Source organism: Aethalodelphis obliquidens, unplaced genomic scaffold, assembly GCF_003676395.1.
Source record: "Aethalodelphis obliquidens isolate GAN/ISIS:26980383/991018 unplaced genomic scaffold, ASM367639v1 scaffold8, whole genome shotgun sequence".
Classification (NCBI taxonomy): Eukaryota; Metazoa; Chordata; class Mammalia; order Artiodactyla; family Delphinidae; genus Aethalodelphis; species Aethalodelphis obliquidens.
The window spans coordinates 47,878,821-47,886,560 of record NW_020837952.1 but is presented as its reverse complement, the minus strand read 5'-3'; the positions used below and the strand labels follow the sequence as shown (position 1 = coordinate 47,886,560).

General features: G+C 44.8%; 1 protein-coding gene and 1 non-coding gene across 2 annotated transcripts in view; both read left to right on the top strand.

Annotated features, from left to right (window-relative positions):
- Positions 1–299: 299 nt before the first annotated feature.
- SLC41A2 (solute carrier family 41 member 2) overlaps positions 300–7,740 on the top strand; it is a 130,785-nt gene continuing 123,344 nt past the window's right edge. The window contains exon 1 of the mRNA XM_027107413.1: positions 300–497. The gene's annotated coding sequence lies outside the window, so the exon portion shown is untranslated. The remainder of the gene's footprint in view (positions 498–7,740) is intronic.
- On the top strand, positions 6,142–6,276 carry LOC113621397 (small nucleolar RNA SNORA70). Its single transcript, XR_003433181.1, has one exon. It is a non-coding gene; the product is annotated as a small nucleolar RNA SNORA70 (small nucleolar RNA).

Sequence of the window (7,740 nt, the reverse complement as noted above, 5' to 3'; positions counted from 1 at the left end):
GGATGTGCGTGGGTCGGTGGGGATGGAGGGGGCTGACGAACAAGGAAGTCCACAGCCCTTCTCTGCTGAGTAGCATCCCTTGAAATATTCCCCTTTTGCTCTGCCCTATCGGGTTCTCGGCCCGCGTTCGTCAGGTTGCGGCCAAAGGTCCGGGAGAAGGCGGCGCTCGCGCTCCCGATCGCCAACCCAGCGGCCACATCACCAGGCTCTCGCTTCCCCCGGGGCGGTGGCGCGGCTGCGCCTGCGCTGGGCGGCCGCGCGGGGGCGGGGCGGGCGGCTGGAAGCCCGCGGGCGGAGGGCGCCGGCTCCGGGGCTGTCACCGTGGGGCTGCGACGGCGCGAGGAGGCGCGCCAGAGGAAGGAGCCACGGCCGCTGGGCAGCTGCCGCCGCCGCCGCCGCGGGTGAACTAGGTGAATGCCCCTTCCGTCCCCTGCCACGGTGCCTCGGTCGCGTCTGAGGAGGCGGGGTCCCCTTTCCTCGCACCGCTTTCCGGGCAGGTGATAATGGAGGGAAAGTCTCGGCTTTGGCCGCGGCGCGGGGTTCGGGCGCATCCCAGGTACTGGAGGGAGGCTTGAGACCCGGCGGCCGGGGCGTAGGGAGGCCAGGGCAGGGGGAGCGGCCGAGCGGCGGGGCCCGCCCGAGCCGCCGTGTCCCCTCCGGGCCCGCAGGCAGCGCCCGAGCCCGGCCCGCCGCGGCAGCCCCACCTCGGGCGGGAGGGCTGGCCGGCCCTGGGGCGCCCGCAGCGGAGCCGGGCGGCCGTGGTGGGTCGTCCCTCGCCCTGACAGTGGACCGGACAGCGGGTGGTGGCTGAGTGATGGGTGGAAGGTGAGCACGGATGGAGACCCTGCGAGTCAGGCTGGGGCACACCCCAGATCCAAGGCTTCAGGGCTCACAATTGCTCCGTGTCACCGTGTTCTTTCATTCCTTTCTTTATATATGTGATATATATCTCAACTAAAAAAAAACCCCAAAAGTTGATTCATAGAAAGAGAATACGTATATGTATATAATACATTTGTAGGTATATTACATGTCTATGTAATTTCTTTCTGTAAATGAAGAATTTTTTTTAAAAAATGAGATATAGTTCACATACCACAAAATTCATCCTTTTAAAGCGCGGCCTTTAGTATTTTCACCGAGTTTTGCAACTATCACCACTATCACCACCATGCAGAACATTTTCATCACCCCAGAATGAAACCCTATACCCATTAAAAGTCACTCCTCATTCCCCCGTTATCCCACCCCCTGGCAACCACTAATCTCCTTTCCGTCTCTATGGATTTGCCAATTCTGTAAGTTTCATATAAGTGGAATCATACATTATGTGGCTTTTAGTGTCTGGCTTCCTTCACACAGCATAATGTTTTCAAGGTTTATCCATGTGTAGCATGTATCAGTACTTATTTTTTATGGCTGGATAGTATTCCATTGTATTGATGTACTACAATATCACATTTTGTTTATCCATTTTCAGTTGATGGACATTAAGGATGTTTCTACTTTTTGGCCATTGTGAATAATGCTGCTATGAACATTTGTGTACAAGTTTTTATGTGGGCATATGATTCCCATTCTTTTGGGTCTGTATATTTAACTCTTTCAGGAACTGTCAGACTTTCCAAAGTAGCTGCACCATTTTACATTCTCATCAGTGTATGAGGGTTCCAGGTTCTTCACATTCTCACCAACACTTGTTATTGACTATTTGCTAGTTTTTATTACAGACATTCTGGTGAGTATGAAGTAGTGTTGATTTGCATTTCTTTATGACTAATTATGTTGAGCATCTTTTCATGTGCTTATTGGCCACCTGTGTATCTGCTTTGGAGAAATGTCTATTCAGATCTTTTGCCCATATTTTAATTGGGTTGTCTTTTTATTGTTGAATTATATTTAAAAAATTCTAGGTTTGGGGGACGAGTACTGACCGAAAAACCCAACCAACCTGATACCAAGCAACATAATGCTTCTACTTGGAGGAAGTGAATAAGTGCCGTTTAAGTCTGTCATATGTCATATGTCATATGCTAACTGTCATTTCTTGGGTGCCTTACTGCCCCTTTACCCTTTCTGGTATTTTGAGAAAAGCCACAAAAAGTGTGTTCATGACCAAAGTCAAGAGAGAACACACACAGCATTTTCATGTATTCTATGCTTGGTTTGGAAAGTCCCAGTCATCACTTTAATTACAAATAATTTATTTTGGTGGCTAGCTAAGCAAACTAATAAAAAAATAGCAAACACCAATTACTCAATTAAAATTTCATATACTTCTCAGGCAAAGTGGAAGATCTTATCATCCTAAGTGTGTGTAGTCTTTATTACAGCTATATTCATATTTGGGCGGCAAATAAGTATCTTTTATGGCGCTGAAGTTAAGAGCCACTTGCAGCTGAATGAATGCTACTTTGCCTATTCCGTGCTTAATTTCTGAGCGCACACAAATTCAGCATCAGCCTCAGGTCTTTCATACAAAAACCACTGAAAAAGACATGATGTTTACCTCCCAGGAATTCAAGCTCATTTTTCTTTTACTCTAATATGACTGTTCTAAAGTGCACTACCAAATTTCAGAAACGTTATGGAAAATAAAATTAGAGATTTTCAAGTGGAATTAATGGATAAACAACTGATTCAAAGTGGGTGAAGAGCCCTCCAGTCCTGCTCTTCAACTACTAAACTTTAAACAATGGAAATGTTATTTAACCCCTTTATGCCTCATTGACCTCATTAGTAGAATGAGGTAATAATTGCAATATATAACCTGAGTATATGTTTTACCTAATAGAATGATTGTCAAACATACTGAAATTATAACCTATCCAACCTAATATTGATTGTAACGGACTTACCCAATGGATGACTAAATATCCTGTAGTTACAAATGCTTTCCCAAGTTGGCTTTCTCTGCCCCCTGGGGTTTTTAATGTCACTTAAGGACTGAAAGTTGGGGAAAATGTGGGAACAACTTTGGGGATGTGATCCCTGGGAAATGCTGATCAGAGCGGACCTGCCTCCTTTATGGGAGATTTTTAGGCACCCCTCATCTTTTCTCTGAAATTACTGTAGTTAGATTTCTATAGCTTAAAAATGTCTGTGTGTGTGTGTGTGTGTGTGTGTATAAAATAAAAAATATGTGTATCTCTAGTAGGCTGGCTAGACTGTCAGCCAGTTGTTTTATCTTAATGTGAACGAATTTAATCAGATTGCTTTCCTCCAGATCAGCTGCACTGAGGAAATGGGAGTTTTGACATGAGGAGGGATAGGAGACGTTAGTGGTGTGGGATCATGGAACATTTTGGAGGTTTGGGGAAAACTTGGTCTATTTCTACAAGTGTGGGTGTTGAAAATGGAGATCTATGGGCAGCATAAAAGGTCTGGAAGATGAGAAAAGAGAAGCAAGAATGAGAAACAATTTGGAGGGGAAGGTTGTAGGACACAAAGATAGGTTCAACTTCTTTAGACATTTTTGCCCAAGAAAAATTCAAACGAGGAAAAGTGAAAGAAACCCTTTTCTCCTTCATTTCATTCCCTTCCCTTTTGCTCCACCTTGTTGCTCTGTGCTACTCTTCTCCTCAGACCCAGAAATCAGACTGGGATGACTGTTATTCCTCTTGGAGCTTTTCAGTTTGCTGATTACGTCTCTTCTCTCTCCAGATTCTACAAATTGAGATCAGATTCAAGAAGCCAGATGAGGATTATAGTACTATTAAAATATAATTTAATTTTCATTTCTGGTAAAGCTGGATTGGAGAATTAACTTAGACCCACACTTCCTCTGTTCCTTCTTAATTTATCTGCCCACGTGATTCTATAGCACCTAAAAAACTGCAGGTCTCCCCTGCAGGCAGGGAAAGCCCTGTCTTGGGGAAATTTCCTCATGGGAGTTGGAAGGGAAAGGAGAACCTTCTCTTCTTGAAGACAGATAAATCCAAGAGCCAGTGAGAGCTCAGGGCTGGGGCCTGTCTGGAATATTGACCTTTAGTCTTATCTCAGCCATTAGATAAGTCACTTTGCTCTAGGAGGAACTGATAGAGTAGGGAGAAAGCAAGGTGTCCCTTTAATCCTGTTTTCTCCTACTTAGAGGAGTGAAAGTTCTCTTGTCCTTGCAGAGAGGCAAATAAGCAGCCATCCGCTCATCAGTTAAGTGCTTGTGGGTAACAGCGTTTTGTAGGCTAGCTTAGGAACTTAATCACCATTTATATAATTGGAACTGAGAATATATTTTCCTTGGAACTGGCTAAACCTCTTAACAGTTTTTAAGTGGGTGCTCATTTCATTGTGCGGTTAAATATATAGATTATTCAAGTCCATTTCCTTACTTGCTTTAATCCTCATTGACTGAGTGCCTAATAAGTAACAGGCACTGGACTAGGCTCTCAGGATTCAGCAGAGACCAAGAATGGGTCCTGATGCTTATGGAGTGTACAGCCTAGAAAGACAATTAGCACACATACAATTACAGTAAAGCTTAATGAACGTTAGAAAGCATAGAGTACTTCAGGAACACAGAGGAGGGGGAACTAATCTAAGAGGGTCAGGGAAGTGATGTTTAAGAGCTCAGGTCACAAAGTAGCATAGGAAGTAGCCAGAAAAAGGCAAGAAGGAGGATGAGCAAGAATGTTTCCGGCGAAAAGAATGTGTGGAAAGGCCAAGAAGTGAGAGAGAGAGAGTGTGGTATATACCAAGGTGGTATTTTTCAAGCTGCAGGCACCTAGGCACCTACCAGGAGATTGTAAAATTAATTTAGTGGTTGTGAACTGCATGTTTTTAAAAAGAAATAAAATAGAAAATAAGCGTGTCACACATAGATACTTTACTAGATTGTGATGTATAAAGTTTGAAAATCCCTACAATAAAGGAAACAGAGAAAAAGAACAGTATGACCACAGCCAAAGATCTTGGGTAGGTGGGAATGGTGATACAAGATTTAGTTACCCTTTTTAAACATTTTGGCTTTATCTTAGAGGAAATGAGAAGCCATTGAAAAGGTTTAATCAGAGCCTGATTAGATTAATATTTTCTAAGGATCCCTTTGAATACCTCATTTTCCTCTACTCAAATATAAACTTTGCATTCCTCGGCCCAGTGTTACGGGTATTCCAAAGTCTGGTTCCGGTCTCTTTCTTCTAAAGAATATTTCTATTTTTGGTATTGGAACTTCTCGTTTCATAAAGATTCGTGGTTTGCCCAAGTGCCTTTGCACCAAGAGGGAAAGATCTATGAGAGCAGGCCTTGCTTCTGTCTTGTTCACACTGAACGTCTGGCGTTTAGCATCGTGCCCCATGCCCAGTAGGCCCTAGGCAAATCTTTGCTGATAGAGTCTAAATACCCTGACTATTAGAACTGTTACATAGTAGTAGAAGTGACCTTGATGTTTCTAGCAATCCTTGCTTTTGGAAAAAGAAAAAGGGTTTTTTGTTGTTGTTGTTGTTTTAATTTTTATTTATTTATTTATTTATTTATTTATTTTATTTTTGGCTGTGTTGGGTCTTCGTTGCTGTACGCGGGCTTTCTCTAGTCGCGGTGAGTGGGGGCTACTCTTCGTTGCGGTGCGCAGGCTTCTCATTGTGGTGGCTTCTCTTGTTGTGGAGCACAGGCTCCAGGTGCACAGGCTTCAGTAGTTGTGGCACATGGGCTCAGTAGTTGTGGCTCGTGGGCTCTAGAGCGCAGGCTCAGTAGTTGCGGTGCACAGGCTTAGTTGCTCCGCGGCATGTGGGATCTTCCGGACCAGGGCTCGAACCCGTGTCCCCCACATTGGCAGGTGGATTCCTAACCACTGCGCCACCAGGGAAGCCAGAAAAAGGTTTTTATTAGAAATTCTTTTTGCCCAGTTGGATTCATTAGTGATAGAACTCCATTCACTTATTTAACAAAAAGTTAATTTAACAAAAAGTACTTTTGTTATACTAAAACAGTAGTAGAGATAAGAAAAAGAACAACAGACTTTCTGACTCTGGGGTTTCTGCTTTCAAGAAGTACAGAACATTGCAGGCTGTTCACAGGAGGAGGCAATCGGGCAGCCATTTATATTTTGTTTGAACAGATAGGCATTCTCTGAGCACTCACCAAAAGGCAGTTTTATAAAGATGGCTGGGGACAAAGAGAATACATTGATTAAAATGTATCAATCATCTGCAGCCAATCCAGCCAACTGTGCTCTTTTCCCCATGGGGGCCTGGTGCGCAATGGTTGCAAACAGCAGCCTCCTCGGTAGTGTATGCAGCCTGTTGCCTGTATAGGTTGCCCTAAGGGACCTCGAAGACAGCCCTTTCCAGTGGACATTAATGACTGGCATGCTGTCCCCAGTCTAGGCTCCAGACAGGTATGGGTGGTGCCTTTTGAAAGCCCCAGGGCACAGGGGTCAGGGTCCACATTGGCCACGTCATGATGTCCATCTGCACCAAGCTGCAGAACAAGGAACATGTGATTGAGGCCCACAGCAGGGCCAAGTTCAAGTTCCCTGGCCGCCAGAAGATCCACATCTGCAAGAAGTGGGGATTTACAAAGTTTAATGCGGACAAATTTGAAAACATGGTGGCAGAAAAGCGGCTTATCCCGGATGGCTGTGGAGTCGAATGCATCCCTCGTTGTGGCCCCCTGGACAGATGGCGGGCCCTGCACTCCCGAGAGCCTTGGCGCTGTCCCCTCCTTACTCACGCCCACCAATAAATCCTACTTTCTTGTCCAAGAAAAAAGAAAATGTATCAATTATATGAGCTTAATGGAGAGGCAACAGAAAATAGATTTTGATCTTAGAAGTAAAAATAGAACATCCATATACCCAACAGAACTTACAATTAAGAATTTAGTGATGTCAGTTTGTTGCCAGAGAATGATTGTACTGTCACAGTACTGTGACTTCACAGAATTGGATAGTGAAACCCAACTGTGAAGGAAAATTGTTTCAGTGTATGGTTTTGATAAGTGGCAAGAGAAGTTATGAAAAATTCATGAAAGGTAGAGAGGCTTCAAGTTCTGTTTCAGATTTTTCTTTAATACATTTTTTGATATGGAAACTTCGCTAATTAGTTTTGTAAATTAGATTTTATATATCTTCTTTTTTTTTTTTTTTTTGCGGTACGCGGGCCTCTCACTGTTGTGGCCTCTCCCGTTGCGGAGCACAGGCTCCGGATGCGCAGGCTCAGCGGCCACGGCTCACGGGCTTATCCGCTCCGCGGCATGTGGGATCTTCCCGGACCGGGGCACGAACCCGTGTCCCCTGCATCGGCAGACGGACTCTCAACCACTGCACCACCAGGGAAGCCCTAGATTTTATATATCTTAAACATGCATGCTAGGATCAAATCTTGCTACTATAGGATGGCTTTTTAAAAACATTTATTTATTTATTTATTTTTGGCTGTGTTGGTTCTTGGTTGCTACACACGGATTTTCTCTAGTTGCGGTGAGTGGGGGCTACTCTTTGTTGCGGTGCTCAGGCTTCTCATTGTGGTGGCTTCTCTTGTTGCGGAGCACGGGCTCTAGGCACGCGGGCTTCAGTAGTTGTGGCTCACAGGCTCTAGAGCGCAGGCTCAGTAGTTGTGGCGGCCAGACTTAGTTGCTCCGCGGCATGTGGGATCTTCCCCGACCAGGGCTCGAACCTGTGTCCCCTGCATTGGCAGGCGGATTCTTAACGACTGCACCACCAGGGAAGTCCCTATAGGATGACTTTTAAAAAATACTAATTGAACGTAAATGGGAACCATTAACTTGTATAAATTTATCCTAAGA